Source organism: Bos grunniens, chromosome 12 (assembly GCF_055505025.1).
Source record: "Bos grunniens cultivar Pamir isolate PY7600 chromosome 12, Bosgru_T2T1.0, whole genome shotgun sequence".
In the NCBI taxonomy this organism is placed as follows: Eukaryota; Metazoa; Chordata; class Mammalia; order Artiodactyla; family Bovidae; genus Bos; species Bos grunniens.
The window spans coordinates 23,763,633-23,784,303 of NC_141176.1; the positions used below are offsets into that span (position 1 = coordinate 23,763,633).

Sequence of the window (20,671 nt, forward strand, 5' to 3'; positions counted from 1 at the left end):
CATATACATATATACCCTCTTTTTCAGATTTCCTTCCCGTTTAGGTTATCACAGAGCATTGAGCTGCGTTTCTGGTGCTATACAGTAGTTAGCATTAGTTATCTATTAGTTCACATTAGTTGTCTGTTTTATCCATAGAATCTATAGTGCATGTATGTTAATCCCAGTCTCCCAGTTCATCCCACATCCCCCTTTCCCCTTGGTATCCATAAGTTTATTCTCTACATCTATGTCTCTGTTTCTGCTTTGCAAATAAGATCGTCTATAGCATTTTTCTAGATCTCACACATGTGTTAATACACAAGAATTTTTTGAAATGCGTCAAGCATTTCTCCACTTTCCTGAATTACCTGGAAATATCTTCAAATATTTTTGTGACATAGAGCACAGTATTCCTTACACCCCATCAGAGCTTGTTCCACACCGTGAAGATGAACAATGCACGAAGCAGCGGGTATCCTCAGTGTTTCTTCTTTAAGGAAGGAACGTGGGTGATTGTTTAGCACTCCACCATCTACTCTAATCCACTGTTAGAAGAAAAAGACAACAGGAACATTTTACTTTTTATTAATAGATTTTATGTCTTAGAATAGTTTTAGGTTCACAAAAAATTGAACAGCAGGTACAGAGATTTCCCACACAAGCACAGCCTCCTCCATCATCAACATGGTCACCAGAGTGCTGTTTGTCACCACTGATGAACCTCCACGGATACACACTAATCACCCAAATCCACAGTTTACATTAGGACTCACTCTTGATGGCATACATTCTATGGATTTGGACAAATGCATAATGACAGGTGGACTTGCCAGGTGGCTCAGAGGGTAAAGGATCTGCCTGCAATGTCTGAGACACAGGAGTTGCGGGTTCAGTCCCTGGGTGGAGAAGATCCTTTGGAGGAAGGTATGGCAACCCACTCCAATATCCTTCTCTAGAGAATCCCATGGACAGAGGAGCCTGGCGGGCTACAGTCCACGGGGTTGCAAAGAATCAGACATGACTGAAGTGGCTGAGCATGTGCGCATAATGACATGTATCCACCATTGCAGATTCATACAGAGCGATTTCACTGCTTTAAAGTCCTCTGTGCTTTGCTTATTCAGCTCTCCCCTCCCTCAGTCCCTGGAAACTATCGGCCTTCTTACCATCTCTCTGTGTGCCAAACCACTTCAGTTGTGTCTGACTCTTTATGACCTTAAGGGCCATAGCCCACCAGGCTCCTCTGTCCACGGGATTTTCCAGGCAAGAACTCTGGAGTGGGTTGCTGTGCCCTCCTGCAGGGGATCTTCTCCACCCAGGGATCTTTTCATCGCCACTATTTATGGTTCTTATCCCATATCTCTCCTATATATAACGTGATTTTCTGCCAATCAAAGCAGGTTGCCAGAGATTCTTTTAAAAATGCAGGTAATCATGTCACATTATAGCCTAAAATCCCCCACTGGCTACTCAGGCTTTTAGATAAAACTCAAGTAAGCAAGTACAGATATCATGACCTCATCATCAAATGCCTGCCTACCCACCTAATGTTGTCTGTCACCTCCACCAGTTGTCCACGTGTCAGTCCCATAAAACTTCCTGACATTCTCTCAGAACGGTGACTGTTTTTGACCTTCTAGCTGTTACTTCATCAGGGAAAACTCTCTCCAACTCTGCTCTTGATTAGTTCCTGCTGGCCCCAAGGTCCAGCTTAGGTTAAATCCCCTGGAACATCATGTCAGATTTGCGGTTTTTCTCCTAAAGTTCTCATTTACATCTTCCTTCTTTGACCTTTGGTAGTAAACTCTGACATTTACTATATTTCTTTGGTGGTTTTAGCTGCTTTTGTCACCAAACTGTGGCCTTTGTAAGGTCAGGAATTCTTTCAGAATAAACAATAAATATTTTTTTTCATACATGCTCAGAGAATCTAAGATCATATATTTGTGTATCCATGGCTTTCGATTGAATGGCAATAGTTCACTATACAAATGGAAACAAAGCTCCAACACATTACAGGGATAAACTGATTCACATGTCCAGGGCTTTTATTCAGGTTATCTTTAGCTGGATTTCAAAACCACAAAAAGAAATTTATCACCACTGCTTTCCTTGGAGCATAACGATTCATGTTTTTTATGTTGGAAGTTGTTTTATCACTTATTTGAAGAAGTCAAATCCATTAACCCATCTCATCAGGCAACTGCATCAGTGGAGAAGTAGGACCGTGTGGTCTATGTGATTTCTTTAAAGAAAGTGGCATGTTTTGTTAAGCATCATATCCACCGCCACCCAGTAGGGTTAACCGCAATTCTTGCAGTGATAAAGATTTCTAGACCACCTGGGTTTAGTAGTCATGCTCAACTCTTTTAGACTAGGCAGACTTGAAAAGGAGAAATCAGTGAACCAAGTGCATGGAATTATTTCAAAGGAACAAATATTAGAAACAGGTGTGAGATACTACCTAGGGAAAATAAAGCATTAATTCATTCTAACTGGCAGTGGACCATGCCACATTTCCTGAAGAATTAGCTGCCTGAAAACATTTTGATAAAGGAGTTAATTATACATGTTGCTAGTTATTTTTCATTTCTGGCCCAATTTTTCCGAACCATAAAAGTGCATTAAAAACTTTTATGCAATTATGAAGTCTCAAAAAGCATTTTTATTTTCCATCTATTTCCCAGTTAAATTATATTTTCTGAGCATCTGTATATATGAAGTGAATTTTTTATTATATGGAAAGCTTATAATCCATGTTTTATACTTGTCCTATGGCTCAAATCCTACAGTAAAATGTATAGCATCATGTATATATCTTATGTTTAGTTTTATGAAATTTTTTACCCACTTGCTTCATTCCTGAAAGGATTTGAGGTTGTGGCATTGAGGAAGTTGCTTATTGATTACCTTAGTTTTAACTGCATCACATACTCTTTTAATATTTAATTTTTATATGGGAAAAATGCTCTTATTTTGCCAAAAAATTATTGATTAAATAATTACTTGTTTGATAAGAGCATAGCAGTTATAATCTTATAATGTCAATAAAACATTAATCACTATAAATGTTTAACATTAGAATGTTTAACTATCTCTATGGCTCCTCTCACAGTTCCTTCTGGTGGTCTATTAGCAAATGTTTGCTTCCCTTCATTGCAACTTTGGACTTTTATGATTTAAGTCTTCTAAGTTTCCAAGAAGGAGTGTTTCCACTGGGAGATACAGAAATGGTTTCATAAAATGAAAGGCTGAGATTTCCACATGTCTACTTTGTGTTTTTCATAATATGAACCAAACATTTGACAAACTAGATTACTTGATTGGCTGCAGTGGTTTGTACTAGCCACTGGAGATTGAGTTGCTACTACAAAATGGTTTGAATAAGATAGGGGCACACAGGTACACATATACCATGGAATATTACTCAGCCATAAAAAGGAATGAAATTGGGTCATTTGTGGAGATGAGGATGGACCTAAAGACTGTCATACAGAAGTAAGTCAGAAAGAGAAAAACAAATATCACATGCGGGATCTGAAACAGTTGATACAGATATCTTATTTACAAAGCAGAAATAGAGACACAGCTATAGAGAACAAATGTATGGATATCAAGGGGGAAAGGGAGGCTGGGATGAATTGGGAGATTGGGATTGACAGATATACACTATTGACACTTTGTATAAATAGACAACCCATGAGAACCTACTGTGTAACACAGGAAACTCTACTCAGTTCTCTTTGGAAATCCAGAAAAGAGGGGATATATCTACACGTATAGCTGATTCACTTTGCTGTATAGCTGACTCACTTTACAAAACTGTAAAGCAACTATACTCCAATAAGAATTTTTAAAAAACAACAGCACATAAATTTTGAAAGATTCAAAGTTCGTACCTTAATTTCATAATCTTTGAAGATCTATAAAAATGAATTTATCATTAGAGTCAGTATAGCCACAAATTGCTTAATTCTTAATCTTTACAGCACCTTCTGGAGATGACAGCAAGAAAGTCTTTAGTCAGAATGTGATAATGTTCAAAATACAACACTAATGAAAATAATTTTCTATTAATGCCTGTGTATAATCCAACTACACACACACAAAAACACACAGAGCCTTTTTCTTTTGATGCCTCACGTGACTTAGATTAAGAATGTTATGGATCTCCTGCTTTATGTAGAATATCTGTGACACTGACATGGACAGTGGTTTGCCCTCCAAATTGGACTTCAACAGAACTAGCTGACAAGTTTAATCATCGTAAATCAGGAAACAGTGTTAACTCAGTAGCTTTTCTCCTCATTTTTGACCTTTTGCCCAAAGATACATATTTTTATGAATCCCTTTAGGTGAAGGAGTTTCTTGCATTCCAGCTGTCTTAAAACTGCTGAGGTTTCCTGAAATCAACTTCAATTCACCAGCCAGACATCTACAAACCATGTTAATACCACATTTGCTTGTAGATTTCTTGTCTGCATCTCAAACTTCCAAATTTTGTGTAGCTTCTTCCCGGATTTTCAGAGATCTAAACAAACAAGAGCTTCCTTTTCCTGCTGCTAAGCTCCTCTCCCCTTTTTCTTCTCTGCTATTCCTCTTACTTCTTGAGAGCAGCCTTTGGCAGTCTCTTCCTACAGGTGTTCTTCCAGCCGCCTCTCGTGCTAAGCGGCATTAATGCTGCTCTGCACTCATGACCACAGCCATCAAAGGTAGTCATGAGTGAAATCAACAATGTTCTGATCATTTGCTTCATCATTCTTGCTTACTAGATCCTGACACTTCCTGGAGACCGGAACTTCTGTCCGTCTAGCTCAGGTGGGGTCAGGATGTAGATTCTCATTGTATTTGTGGTGAAAGTTTTTAAGCACTGTTTCAGAGGATTCTTTGTACACCTTGCTGTCTTGTGCACGCTTTGCTGTGTTGTTTCTGGGAAGGAGGGCAAGGGTCTATTTCTTTTGTAGGCTGACAAGAAGAGCTGAGTAGAAAAGCGGTAGCAGGGCCTCTCTGACTCTGCTTGTGACCACAGACATAAATGCATCTCCATAGAACTATTCATTTATTTATACTGCCCCAAATGATTACGCATTTTAAGGAAAGTCTGGGGAATGCAGACAAATATTTCAAAACACTGTGTACCTTCATCCTTTGGCCTAATGTTTTAAAATTTCAGAGTGGTGTCTCTCACAAAGAAGAGCATGAATAGAATAAAAACTGGTCAGACAACCTGCTTCTTCTGTCAGCTTTTAAAAATATGTGAATGACTTATTTGCTGATGAAACTTATTTTCTTTTCATGTGTGTTTTGACATTCTGAAAGAGGCTCAGAGAATATTTTGTTAATAATAGGAAATACAAATTACCTGTTTTGTATCCATAAATCAAGTTTATTATCTCTGAGCCTTATTCATTTCTGGGGCAAAATGTAAAGTGAGACACTAATCTCTCAATTATTATAGATTTTAAGTTTTGATTAGTAGAATATGACTTCTTTTCTAATTTCTTACAGTTATATGATATATATATATATATTATATATATATAAAAACTCTCTATATACATTCTAAAATGCAATACAGTGAAATGATTTAACTGACCACTCAGATCTCAATGATTTGGGGACCAGTTAATGCATCTTAATTCTGAATATTCTCAACAACCATATTTCAAGATTATTTTAGTATGAAATTAAGGACAAAACTCTATTAGAAATATAACTACAGAATTTCTGCTTGCTAGTAGACAGCATTATTCAAATAGGTGATCTGTGTTCAGACTAATTTCTTAAATTTCACGTCTTCATGATCTAGTAAAACTGTTAAAAAAATAAATTTATTCTGAATGTCACTTTAATTCAAAATGACTAGACAAAGTCAATTCAAAATGACAGACACATAGCAGCATGATGAAATTGCTGGTTGTCTGCCAATTTTCCCAAATGTTCATTGTTATCTCAATAGGGAAGCCTTCTGTCTCTTCATCCAAGCAGAATCAATTACTTCATTTGCTATGTCCCCTCAGAAATGTGTGTTTTGAATTACGTAGACTCCAGATGTCTGTCACCCATATCCATACGATGTTTGTTGTTTCGTGTCTGTTCTCAAAAACCTCAGTTGTACCTAGGTTCTAAAAGATGGAAATGAATCAATTTCTTTTTCTCATTATTTATGTCTTCTCTCTTAGACCTTTGAATCTGTTTTTCTCTCTGCTTGAAACATTCTTACCTCAGAGAACCAAATTGCTGCTCTCTAATATCCTTCAGCCTTTGCCCAAATATTACTTTACCAGTGAGACCTTCTCTGATGATCCTATTTTAAACTTTAAACTCTGTGCTCACTTTGGCAGCACATATACTAAAACTGGAATGATGCAGAGAAGATTAGCATGGCCCCTGCGCAAGGATGATACGCAAATTTGTGAAGCATTCCGTGTTTTTAAGAAAGCTGTGGTACATATACACAATGGAATATTGCTCAGCCATTAAAAAGAATACATTTGAATCAGTTCTAATGAGGTGGATGAAACTGGAGCCTATTATACAGAGTGAAGTAAGCCAGAAAGAAAAACACCAGTATAGTATACTAATGCATATATATATGGAATTTAGAAAGATGGTAAGAATAACCCTGTATGCAAGACAGCAAAAGAGACACAGATGTATAGAACAGTCTTTTGGACTCTGTGGGAGAGGGCGAGGGTGGGATGATTTGGGAGAATGGCATTGAAACATGTATATTATCATATGCGAAATGAATCGCTAGTCCAGGTTCGATGCATGATACAGGATGCTTGGGCCTGGTGCACTGGGATGACCCAGAGGGATGGGATGGGGAGGGAGGTGGGAGGGGGGTTCAGGATAGGGAACACATGTACACCCATGGCGGATTCATGTCAATGTATGGCAAAACCAATACAATATTGTAAAGTAATTAGCCTCCAATTAAAATAAATAAATTTATATTAAAAAAATAAATAAACTTTAAACTCTTTCTGAAGTGTAATTTTCACAAGGTAAAATCCTGTAAGGAAAAATGAATATTTTTAAAAATGTCATTTAACTCATTAATGAATTAATGAGGGAAGAACCTATAAGATGTTAGTACAAGTTCAAAGGAGACTCCTGACATATGTATAAATGTGTATGTGTACATATATGTCACAGTGCTTCCCTGGCGGCTCAGTGGTAAAGAATCTGCCTGCCAATACAGGAGATGTGGGTTCAATCCCTGGGTGGGGAAGATCCCCTGGAGAAGGAAATGGCAACCCACTCAGGTATTCTTGCCTAGAAAACCCCATGGACAGAGGAGCTGGTGGTCTACAGTCCAGGGGTTCGCAGAGTTGGACATGACTTAACACGCCCATACATATACATATACACACGTGTATAGTCAGGAATGCTGAAATGAAGTTGCTAATAGATACAAAGCTGGTAAGTATTCTGTAAAGCAGTAAAATGTTTGAGATGATCTTTTAATTTTTTTTTACAGAGTAGAAATCGATTGAAACTCTACCAGACAAAATTTATTTACATCATGATGAATGGTAGTTATACTCATTAATATCATTTTTATACAAGTTAATTTATACCCCTACAGAGACGTGAAGTAGTCCAGCCCGTAATAATCAATCAAAGGTACACATTCTTTACTTTAAAAGTTTTATAAATTTAAATTTATTTACTCTTGGTTGTGCTGGGTCTTTGTTGCTGCACAGGCTTTTATCTAGTTGCGGTGAGCAGGGACTACTCTTGGTCACGGTGCGCTGGCCTCTCATTGCAATGGCTTCTCTTGTTGCGGAGCACAGGCTCTAGGGCGCGTGGGCTTCAGTAGGCGCAGCTCTGTGGGTTCAATAGTTTCAGCTCCTGGGCTCTAGAGCACAGACTCAGTAGTTATGGCTAATGGGTGTAGTTGCTTGGTGGCATGTGGAATCTTCTTAGGTCAAGGATCAAACTTGTGTTTCCTGCATTGGCAAGTGGATTCCTCACTCCTGAGCCACCAGGGAAGCCCCACAGGGCATATTCTTATGTGTTTAGGACTTAGGGCTGGAGAGCAAAGGGGAAACCTCAGCCTTCCATATCTTTCTTCCTACCTTCAGCTTCCTTGTGCAGTAATATTAGGCTACTGGCCTGTGGACACCCCAGCCTCAGGGCTGGATGAACACATACCCTTGACCCTGTGGTTGGCTTGTTCAGACAGGAGGTGCATGGCCGGTGAAGGATCAGAACAGGTGCTTCTAAACTTCGAAGCCCAGAGCAGGAACCTAGTTGCCAATGTCTAATGGCTGCAGATGTTTTCTGCCATGAAACTTACCTACTTATTTACTAATACTTGCTCACTGTTATCCTTCACTACTTTGCAAATTCCATGTGGTTAAGAATTTTTATCTGTTTTATTCACAACTGTAATTTTAGCTCCTGGAAAGATGTTTGACAGCAATTTTTTTTTAAACTTTGTATTTTGTATCGGGGTCTAGCTGATTAACAATATTGTGACAGTTTCAGGTGAACAGCTAAGGGACTCAGCCATACATATGCATGTATCCATTCTCTGCCAAACTCCCCTCCGATCCAGGCTGCCACATGACATTGAGCAGGGTTCCCTGTGCTATACAGTAAGCCCTTGTTGATTATCCATTTTAAATATAGCAGTGCATTAATAAATATGGTTGAATGAATCCTTGTCCTCAACACAAGTATTGTACTTGTTTTGTAAGATATATTTGTAAATATATCTTTCAGGAAAGAATGATGGTTTGAACAATAGTGGAATAAAAAATTAATTTCTGAAGTACAAACATTTTAAAAAATTTAATAACAATATGTAATATAATGGTGCATTATAGATTTTAAAACAGCTTGTTGATACATAGTTCATATACTGTACGGCTTGCTCATGTAAAGTATAAAGTGTAATCGCTTTTAGTTAAATCACAGTATGTGCAACCATCATTACAATCAATTTTAGAGCAACATAAAAACTTTAACAGATTTTAAAAAACTGAAATATGGGCTTGCAATAGTTATACCTCCGAATATATGGATAAAATAAGTGCCATTTTGTAGAATAAATTTTGTGTGCCTGTATAATTATATCTAAAGGATTAAAGTTTGCAACTTACATTTTTCATAGAGTTTCTGAACAATGAAAATTGCATGAAAAAATTCAAAGCTTCAAAGGATCTAATTTGAGGTATTCTATAGTCCATTGTGTCTTCACAGGTTTTAAGCCAAAAATTCCTATTTGTCTACTTCAGATGCTGTTTCAAGGGCTAAAGATGATATCAAAGAGCTATTACTTTAAATAATCTTAAAAATTTTGTGACTCTTTAAACCAAACCAAACAAAAAATTAAAAGTATCCTTAACAAATTCTATGGACTTTTAAAAATGAACATGGGAAATGTAGACTATTGAGGCTAAAACTTTTTATAATGTTCAACCAACATCTTTATTTTCTGAAACTGCTTTCACATTCCTTAATTATCTCAAGACCCTCCCCCATTGAAAGGGAGGCATTCATTCTTTCAAAAAGTCCCTAACACAAAGAAATTGCTTTGAGGTTTAAAATAAGTACAGCTTGTTGAGTTCTTAGGAAAATCATAGCCTAAAAAGTAAGTACTTTTGAGTTGTAAAAATCAGACTTAGTTGAAGGAAGAACAGTTTTTCCTGTAAATCCTGAAAGCCACAGGATCCTGGAAATCTGAAGCATATTTTCACAAAGAATTAGTTACAAGGGATAAAGGATGGTGGTGGTGGTTTAGTCGCTCAGTTGTGTCCAATTCTTGCGACCCCATGGACTGTAGCCCCTCAGATTCCTCTGTCCCTGGGGTTTCTCAGGCAAAAATTCTAGAGTGGGTTGCTATTTCTTTCTCCAGGGGATCTTCCTGACCAGGGATCAAACTCATGTCTTGCGTCTCCGGCATTGGCAGGTGGATTCTTTACCACTGAGCCACCAGGGATGCCTAGAGGCTTTCTAAAAAGGCAGCTGAGAGCTGTAGGACTAAGTGACTTGAGAGAGTTGAGAATTTGAATCTTTTGTCTTAGATTTGAAGGCCCAGGAAGTAGGACTAAGTTTTTCATCAAGGAAGTCACCTTGTCTACTCTTTGAATTGTATAATAAACACACTGAGACAGGTTCAGATGAGTTAAGAACATCAAACTCAATGCTACTCTTTTGTGAATGCTACCAAGGAAGTGTGCAAACCTTTCAGTTCCATGACATCCCCTGGAACACTGAGCAAGCACACCAAAGGCACTGAGGCCCAGGTAGGAGAGAGGGTGTCCATGTTCATGTTGGTGAGTCTGGGGCCAGCCCACCAGGCATTATGTTCTCCATGGGGGTGGAGGGGAGAGCAACTGAGTAGCTGCTTTCCTGAGTGGAGGATTTGAGTACAGAATGCAGAAGCATTCAACATCAGTATATTGGAAGAGACTGCTGGGAAGGGGATCCCATCATGAAGGGAATGGCAGGCTCCATGCTCATGAGTGTGAGATACCAGCCCAATGCTCATAAGACCCACAGGGATGCCAGACCTCAGAGGTGCAAGTTCAGGGAGTTAAAAGAAATCTGTTCAAAATCTGGTTATGCTATGAATTTCTGTCTGATGATGAGTTCATTGTTTAAGTTCTATGAACATCTCTTTAGGTTTAAAAAGTGAGCCTAAAATACCTTCTTACAAGGTGGTTTGGAGGATTAAAAATAAGGTGTGTGTGTGTGCATGCATGTGTGTGTGTGAGTGTGAGTGAGTGTCTAAAAATGTGCAAGACACATCATAACTCCCCAAAGCTCTTTAAAGAGTCAAGTCTAGAATCCTGGGTTGCTTCAACCACACCTCTGCAAAGAAAGGCAAATAATGATTTAAAACACTTAAGCAAATTGGCCATCTAGTCCATTCTTTACCACAGATGCTAAAAGTGGTAATATATTAATGAAGGTGAAAGTGTTAGTCACTCAGTTGTGTCCAACTCTCTGCTACCCCATGGACGTAGCTTGCCAGGCTCCTCTGTCCATGGGACTCTCCAGGCAAGAATACTGGACTGGGTAGCTGTTCCCTCCTCCAGGGGATCTTCCTGACCCAGGGATCAAACCCGGGTCTCCTGGATTCTTTACCGTCTGAGCCACCAGGGAAATCTACTCCTTTCCTTTTCCCTCTGTCTCTGATGAAAGTGATCATGAAATCTACAGAGCCCATAATTTAGAGAATGCTTAGGTCTTGGACGTCATACAAATGGGCAATTCAGCTTTGAAATGGTTGTCTGTAAGAAAATCAAAGCATTACTTTTCACTAAAAACCATACAAGCCAAAAGAAGTGTAATAAAAGTTCAAGAGCCCTTATTAATGCATGAAGTTACTCATCAGGTCATCAACAACAGTCTCTACCTAACAGATGGGGGAGCTGGAGTGGACCATCACGTGGCTGTGAGATTAAGTGGAGGAAAAGTTACCTAAGTTACCTTTTGTGACTTCTCTTATTGTTTCAAATACAAGTAGGAGCAAAGCTTTTTTGAGAGTATGATCTGAAACATGGTGTACCCAAGAAGAACCACAAATTTGTCACCTGGGTCCCTAAGCCTGAATAACATAAGACTCTCCTCCAAATGAAATTACAATGGTAATTAGCAAATATAAGCCGAATGTCCTTGGAAACAGAGATGCAGAGAGTAGGCTTTTCAACAATCCATGAAAGTGTATAATAATTAAGAATTAGAGAGGAGGAGTCATACAATTACAATTAATCTAACTTTTTTTCCCTCATCTTCTTCCTTCTTTGAAACCTGCACTAACAACATCCCTACTTCATCCATAAAATATTTCTGTGCAACTCCACCTAATTTTAACCCTGGCTTTATTTAAGATTCTTTATCATTTATGTACATAGTTTTTTTTTTAAACTATTCTCTAATAAAGCCTGCTCTGTGAATATGTTGCTTGGTAAATATGCCCCTTAGTTATTTTGTGTATGCATTTCTTATCCTTTCTCTTTGATCATGATCTTCATGAAGAAAGGAACAGTGCTTTCCTTTCCTCACTTTTTATTCGTTTGTTTTGTATTTATCTTTTTAATTTATTTTGGTTTGTATTTAAATCTAATAGACATTTAATGCAGAGTACCATCCAAAATAAATTGTATTTAAGGCAGAAATATATTTTGAGAACTTCTATAATGAAAGTCATTCATATTTGTTGTTGTTCAGTTGCTAAGTTGTGTCCAACTCTTTGCCACCCCATGGACTGCAGCACACCAGGCTTCCCTGTCCTCCACTATCTCCTGGAATTTGCTCAAGTTCATGTCCACTGAGTCCGTGATGCTATCTAACCATCTCATCCCCTGATGCCCTCTTCTCCTTTGGCCTTCAGTCTTTCCCAGCATCAGGTTCTTTTCCAAAGAGTGAATTCATGTTTATTGAGTGCTAAAGAGAGGTTAGGAGAAGGCGATGGCACCCCACTCCAGTACTCTTGCCTGGAAAATCCCATGAAAGGAGGAGTCTGGTAGCCTTCGGTCCATGGGGTCGCTAAGAGTCGGACATGACTGAGTGACTTCACTTTCACTTTTCACTTTCATGCGTTGGAGAAGGAAATGGCAACCCACTCCAGTGTTCTTGCCTGGAGAATCCCAGGGATGGGGGAGCTTGGTGGGCTGCCGTCTATGGGGTTGCACAGAGTCGGACACGACTGAAGTGACTTAGCAGCAGCAGCAAAGAGAGGTTGGTTCTCTGTCAGCTTTAGTTTAACAATCATTTTAAAGAAACTTTAAAAAATAATATGGAATTATTGAAAACATTTTCAAGTATTATGGAAGAGCAAAAAGTTAAACTTATTCTTAATAACACCCCATTACTTAGTAGTTTAGTGTATATTCAGATTTTTTCTCCTTTTTTTCTTTCCTTCCTCACTCCCCCTTTCTTTGCTTTCTTTCTCTCTTTCTTTCTTTTCTCCCTCTCTCTCTCCCTCCTTCCTCCCTCCTCTCTACTCTTTTTTCTTTCTTTATCCTCAGTATAATCACGACCTTTATTTTTATTGTGGTAACATAAACACAGCATAAAATCTGCCATCACGGCCATTTTTAGGTGTACAAGTCAGTGGTATTAATTACATTTACAATGTTGTGCAACCATGAATACTCTCCGTTTCCTATTTTTTCCCCTTAATTAAATACTATCCACACTGCTGCTTGCTTTTTCACTTGCTCTGTAGAATCTCATTGGATGAAGCTTCATCGCCAAGTACTCTTTCAGTTTAGTAAAAAGTTGGCAAGATGGCAGGGGAGTTTGGGGGAGAATGGATGCGTGCATATTTATGGCTGAGTCCCTTTCCTGTTCACCTGAAACTATCATAATATTGTTAATCAGCTATCAGATCAGATCAGATCAGTCGCTCAGTCGTGTCCGACTCTTTGCGACCCCATGAACCGCAGCACGCCAGGCCTCCCTGTCCATCACCAACTCCCGGAGTTCACTCAGACTCACGTCCATCGAGTCAGTGATGCCATCCAGCCATCTCATCCTCTGTCGTCCCCGTTTCCTCCTGCCCCCAATCCCTCCCAGCATCAGAGTCTTTTCCAAAAGTTTAAATTAATAACAAAAAAATTTGACAAAACTGGGAAAAAGATTTTATTTCTAACAGTTTGTCTATTTAACATGTCCCTAGGATCCTTGAAGATGAGTGAAAAATCTGTGGGAATTATCTTTTTTCAGAGTGTAAAAAGGAATATTTTATATTTAAGTAATAACTCGTTCCAGTTTTTATGCTTGGAACACGTTATTCAGAAGCTCTTTATCACTTTTATGAGAACTCTGTTTTCCTACAATAAGTAAATCACAGAATCTTTAGTTGCAAATGATCCCAATGGTCATAACCAACTCATTTAGGATCAGAATCCATTTTACAGAACCAGCCACTAGGTCACTGTGGTATTTAATCTTCTCTACTGATAGGGACTATATTACTGCACAACCTTCCAAGGGAGCCCTTTCTTTTCCTGAGGTATCAAAAAAATTACTTCTTGTTTTTTTTTCTCTCCCTACCTGGAACTTTTACCCATTGGGTATATTTTAAATCTTAGTGTCTTATTAGGCAAATACAACCCTCCTTTTCAAGTGATACTTGAATATAATCATCAACTCCCTCCTGAATATTCAATTTTACTAAGATAATCACCCCAATTACTTCAACAGTTCTTGATAGCCTGTGGTCTCATGTTCTTCACCAACCTGGTGATTTTCTCTGAGTTGTATTTCCACTGAATCATTTTCTCCTTAAACTACCATGCTTGGAACTGAAGATAATAGTTCTGATAAATTCTAAATGCTTTCAGGTAGAGCAAAAATTTCTTTTATATATTTTACTCCAAACTCCTAATTCATTACAGAATAATTTTATGGTAGAGATTTAAGATTCAGATTAAATTCGCTACTAACACAATATGGGTACCTCTTTTAATCATTTATTTCAGACTTGACTTTGTGACAATGGAGTCTTTCTAGTTTAGAAAGAACCAAAAATTCATGTAACATGATCACACTGAGATATAGTTAAAGTCGAAACACATACCTCACAATCTTGCTCTCTTATGTAAAACCACCAGCTTTTCTTACAACATCAAAGGAGACACTGAAACGTGAGGCACAGATATTAAGCTGCCAAATGTTTTGATGGGTTGCTTGTCATTTCTATAACTTCACTGGAAGGAGTAATGTGGGAGTGTGAGAATTCATACTCCAGAGCTGGTCTTTTAGCAACATATAGCAGATGCGGAGAGGAGGACTAGTTCTGATAATGTAAGTGAGAATTCTAGTGTTAATGCCTTTCTCTTATCCATCTTGAAGTATCACTACTTTCAACGTGAAGTCAGTAAAAAAGCACTTGTAATAATTGGGCCAAAGTCCTTATGAACTAGAGGTATGTCTTCCCAGGTGGCACGGTGGTAAAGAATCTGCCTGTGATGCAGGAGATGAAAGAGACATTGGTTCAAGCTGTGGATTGGGAAGATTCCCTGGAGGAGGAAATGGCAACCCATTCCAGTATTCTTGCCTGCAAAATTCCATGGACAGAGGAGCCTGTGGGCTATCATCCTTGGGGTTGCAGAGTTGGACACAACTGAGCATGCACACACATCTAAAATTTATTACCATAGGCTTCAGTGTCTTTACTATCTCATGTCCAACCTGGATTATGGATGTTTGTCTTTCCTTCCACTTTTTAGTAACATGCAAATATTCAGTAATATGTAAATATTTAGTAAAATATAAATATTAGTAATATGTAATTATTCAGGGTTTCCCAGGTGGCTCAGTGGTAAAGAATCCATCTGCCAATGCAGAAGACGCAGGTTTGATCCCTGGGTCGGGAAGATCCCCTGGAGAAGGAAATGGCAACCCACTCCAGTATTCTTGGCTGGAGAATCCCGTGGACAGAGGAGCCTGGCGGGCTGCAGTCCGTGGGGTCACAAAGGGTCGGACACGACTGAGCGACCGAACGGCAGTGACCACGACAAGGTGTTGACTAGGACATTGGAGAGGTCCCATGTGGGGAGCCAGCAATTTGTTATGATAAATTATTAACAAATAGCTAAACTCAGAATGAGACAATGTGAATAGAAAGCAAAGAGAAAGAACTGTCTGGGTTTCTGGTCCAACTGAATATAAAGGAGAAGGAATGAGAGATTTTGAAGTTCTTGGCTTGATGGAAGGGGAGACGGTACCATTAATGAGATAGGATGCAAGGTCCTAGGAGAGATTTGAGGAAGTAGATGGACATTCCCTTGAGTGCAGGCATTGAATGTTATGCATTGTTCTGTCATCAACACAGCCCAATACCTGGCATATAGTCAGGACTTTGACGTTTCATTTGAAGAAAGCAGTGAGTAAGTGCACGAGACAAGGGGATTTAGGTGTACAGTTTGGAACGTGATGAGTTGGAGATTTCATCCACGTGAAAACATCTCTGCTCTTAACTTCCCCACACTCCCATGATATATAGTTTAATATCTTCCTCAAGCATTTATCCTAGCTATCTCAGCTGTATAGCTATTTAGAAGCAGGCCAAATTTCTTTTTACAAGACTATAAATACTTGGAGTCAGAGTCCATATCTCACTTAACAGCTATGCACACTATCATGCTTCATAAATATAGGACTAGAAAATACTTGAAAGGTAGAGAGAGACATCATGTCTTCGATTGCACCATATGTTCCTTAAACCTGACAGTGCTTTAATAATAGCTGATGATTTAGCTGGAGTGCTTCACAGTGACCTCCCCCGTTTATTAAGCTGTCCTGTACTTTTTTGTTAAAGTGGAGTGAAGTAGGTTTACAAAAAGACAGTCTGCTAAATACGGTTAGTTCATAATAGAAATTAATGCCCGATGCGCCCTCCTAAAATATCTAAGGTCGTTTGTGAAGTTTCTTATGTTTTCAAAAGCAAGTCTCCTTTAAAGTCTGCTCTTAATTTAGGAGCCCTCAGAAAGGATATCAGTACAAAACTAAGTGAATTGCGTTTGAATTCCATGTTATGGTATTATCTATGGAGCTGACCTCCTCCTGACACCTTCAGAGAAGCTGGTAGAGCTGGATTCTGTAAAACAAGGTGACTTTGATAAAGGCCATGCCTCCCTCCAATCCTTAAAAAATCGGCCTGAGGAAAGAAATCACCTAGAAATACGATGACAAAAAGCCTTGCTCGTAAATCCAGCAGGCATTTTGACACTAGTGAAAAATCCATGCTGGTGATTACTGTCCTCAGATTCTGAAAACAAAGAGACTTATTCAATTAGAGGTTAAATTTACTATTATTTGCAAAGAATATATATGATGTCAGTTTAAAATCAGTCAAGTTTTGTTTCTCTGTTACAATTTAGATTTCTCAAATAATTTTGAATTAGCAACCTTCACAGTTCAGATTGCTGTAGTCGTCTATAAATTAGTAGACATCAATTGTATCAGCACAGTGAAAACACAGCAACATGTTGATGGGACGTGTGATGATGTGAAATATTTTAGGGTAATCTTGGCTTTTGCCAATGGCTGGGTGCCTTTGCTGTCCACCTGAAGCTATCACAATGTTGTTAATCAGATACATGTTGTGCTGCACTTAGTCGCTCAGTTGTGTCCGACTCTTTGTGACCCATGGACTGTACCCTGCCAGGCTCCTCTGTCCATGGGGATTCTCCAGGCAAGGATACTGGAGTGGGTTGCCATGCCCTCTTCCAGGAGATCTTTCCAACCCAGGGATCGAACCCAAAACTCCCACATTGTAGGGGATTCTGTACTGCCAGAACCACCAGGGAAGCCCAAGAATACTGGAGTGAGTGGGTAGCCTATCCCTTCTCCAGGGGGTCTTCCCGACCCAGGAATTGAACCAGGGTCTCTTGCATTGCAGGTGGATTTTTTACCAAATGAGTTACCAGGGAAGCCCATTATTCAGCTATACTACAAAACAAAATAAAAATTAAAAAAAAAAAAAGGAGTTGGCAGTCCTGTGGGGAAAGAAAGTGAAAGTGTTAGTTGCTTACTCGTGTCCAACTCTTTACAACCCCATGGACTATAATCCACCTGGCCCCTCTGTCCATGGAATTCTCCAGGCAAGAATATTGGAGTGGGTTGCCATTCCCTTCTCCAGGGGATCTTCCCAACCCAGGGACTGAACCCGGGTCTCTTGCATCGCAAGCAGATTTTTTACCATGTGAGCCACCAGAGGCAGTTTCAGTACAGTGTGATTAGCTCTATGGCAGGATGAGAAAGAGTTTTAGAGAAGGTGGTATACCTTTCCATGGGTAGGCATCATCAGACAAAAGTGGAAAGGGAAGGTGTTGGGGAGAAAGAAAAGCAAAGCTGAGTGTGTTACGATGAAGAGGCAGGAGCCTCTGGGAAGAAGACAAAGGTTTGCCATGGTAGTAACTTTGGACTTTAACCTGAAGGCAAAGGGCAGAGAGAATGACAAACCCACCAAGAATCTGAGAAGGTAATAAAACTAGGGGCACAAGGTGTCTCTGAAGTCAAGAGATAGAGTGTGGCCAAGAGTGCCAAACATTTGTGAAAGGTGATGTAAGATAAAGACTATCAGGTGTCCATTGCGTATAGTAACAGAGAGATTGCTGGTAACCTTGGTGAGCAATGCTTTATAGAGTGATGGGAAGGCAAGCTGGTTTGCAAGAAGTGGAGGCATGTTGGGACTTCCCTGGAGGTCCTGTAGTTAAGACTCTGTGTTTCCAGTGAAGGGAATGAGAGTTTGATCCCTGGTCAGGGAACTAAGATCCCATATGTTCATGGCCAAAAAACAAACAAACAAAAAGTTCAGGAGTGAATGGGAGGTGGAGAAGTAGATGAAAAAAAGAAGGCAATAGCTAAAAAGGAAGGTGCAGTCAGGTGGGTTTTTGTTGTTGTTGTTTCTTTGCTCAGTTTGTTTTTAACTTAGAAATATTTGAGATGTTTCTGTGCAGCTTACATGGAGCCAATGGCAAGGGAAAGGCTGGGATAAAGAAGAGCAGCCTGGAAGGAATGAAGAAACCAAGTATAGACGGAAAGATGGAAACATCTTCAGCAGTGTGGGAACCCCTTCTGATACAGAGAAGCCAGAAAAGAGGGGTAGGGGTGCCACGTACTTCGTAGATGACGTGACAAGAAACTGAAGACTTACCTCTCTAATGGACCCCATTTTCTTTGCAAAGTGGGAGTTGAGACCCTGAGTTTAGGATCTGACCAATTATAGGTGTTCAGTAAATATTTTATAATGAAGAAATAAGTAAATGAAAAATAAACATGGGAAAGATGTTTGGGTAGGAAATTTTAGCAAAGGTACAGAAGATTGTGGAAGAAACGCTCTGGAGTAAAGGGGAATTTCTTAGGGTAGGAGAGGATGGTAACTGAAGGCTCAGTTAAGACAGGTTCCCTGTGAGTCAGCAGACAAACTGTTCTGAGAGAAGTTTGCGTGATTGTTTCTCAGTTGTTCCCAGCAGCCTTGGGATTCGGGTTTCACAGGCATCAACCATTCTGGGCGATAACACTAACTAGTTTGGAACGATGGTCTGAGGGCATTTGAAGTTGAATGGAGGTGAATATCCTTGGAGTTCAAGGAGCTGGTTTTCTGAGAGATCGTATGTGTTGTCAATGATGATGCTATTGGTCAGGATGATGACGGAACGTGGGTGGAAAGACAGCCAATCCAGCAGCAGGTACTGTAGTCTTTGATGAAGGGCAGTATATGGAGAGTGTGAGATGGCAGTGAGGAGACTGATGGGGAATCGCTAGCAAATATGAACATTTGTAGTTTACCTTTATAATCCAAAAGTCTAAAAATTCAAATCTTGGTACATATCAGAAAATAAATACTCACATATACCTGGCATACAGCTAGCAAACATTTCCAGAAATTTAAGTCTTTTACGCAAATTTGTTCTCTGGTTGCTATTGCTCATTGACCTGAAAAATTAGAATTAAGAAAAAACAATCAGTGAAAGTCTAATGAAATATTTGTTTTCTGCAAAAAGCCAGGGTGAAATAGCTTTATTTGGAGATATGGTGGAGTTTTAGGACATTATACACATATATGGGTGAAGTATAATGAAAAAGACCCTGATGCTGGAAAAGATTGAGGGCAGGAGGAGAAGAAGGCAACAGAGGATGAGACGGTTGGATGGCATCACTGACTTGATGGACATGAGTTTGAGCCAACTCCAGGAGATAATGAAGGACAGGGAAGGCTGGCATGCTGCAGTCCATGGTGTTGCAAAGAGTCAGACATGACTGAGTGACAGAACAACAATGAATATTGAGGATACATTTGCACCCATTGCTGCTGGTGAGAACTTCTCTCCAAGGAAACAACTGTTCAATAAGCCCAGTGTTTTCTCTTTGACCTGTTTCTGAATCTACTCTGAAGAATGGTTGATTTCCTTATGTTTGGAAATGGTTCCTAGCACAAGAAAGTGTGCAATTTCCAAACAATGAGTCCAAAATTCACTTGTACTTGGTTGGCATTTTTGAAGATTAGAAACAAAATCTTGAGAGGCATGCAATGAAGTTGGTACATTTTCTGAAAGCTTTAGAAAGCATAAGGGAGAAGGAGATGGAGAATAGAGAAAGACGGTTAGAGTAAGGAAAAGGGGGCTTATAAGACCTAGAAAGCTTGAGACCAGGAATAAACCAGAGATGTTTGCTTTAGTGGGAAGGAAATTTGATTACTAAGTTAAAATCTTAGCTGTGATACTTCTCACCTGTGAGAACTTGAAAAAGTTTTATAACTTTTCTCTGATCCTCAGTTTCCTCATCTGTGAAGTGGGCATAATAACATGAAATGAATAAGCTGATGGTGAAGGTAAAAGCAGGAGCCTTTAGGTAAAGGGCCCACCACAGAGCCTGACAGATTGGCAGTGCTCACCAGGGGTTTTCTCCCCTCTAGGAATATTCTTTTTTTTTAGAAATTTTTTTTTATTGAAGTATGGTTGATTTACAACGTTGTGTTAGTTTCAAGTGTGCAGCAAAGTAAATCAGTTACATATACAATATATATGTATGTATATATAGATACAGACTCTGTTTTAGATTCTTTCCCCATATAGGTCATTACAGATCATTGAGTAGAGTTCCCTGTGCTATATAGTAGGTTCTTATTCGTTCTTTGTTTTATGTAGAGTACTGTGTATATGTCAACTTGTAGGAACATGGATAGACCTAGAGATTGTTATACTTAGTGAAA

The 20,671-nt window shown here is 39.2% G+C and overlaps 1 non-coding gene across 1 annotated transcript; it reads left to right on the forward strand.

The window, feature by feature from the left end:
• Positions 1-6,310: 6,310 nt before the first annotated feature.
• Positions 6,311-6,417, forward strand: LOC147361530 (U6 spliceosomal RNA). The gene has a single exon (XR_015138509.1). It is a non-coding gene; the product is annotated as a U6 spliceosomal RNA (small nuclear RNA).
• Positions 6,418-20,671: the final 14,254 nt, after the last annotated feature.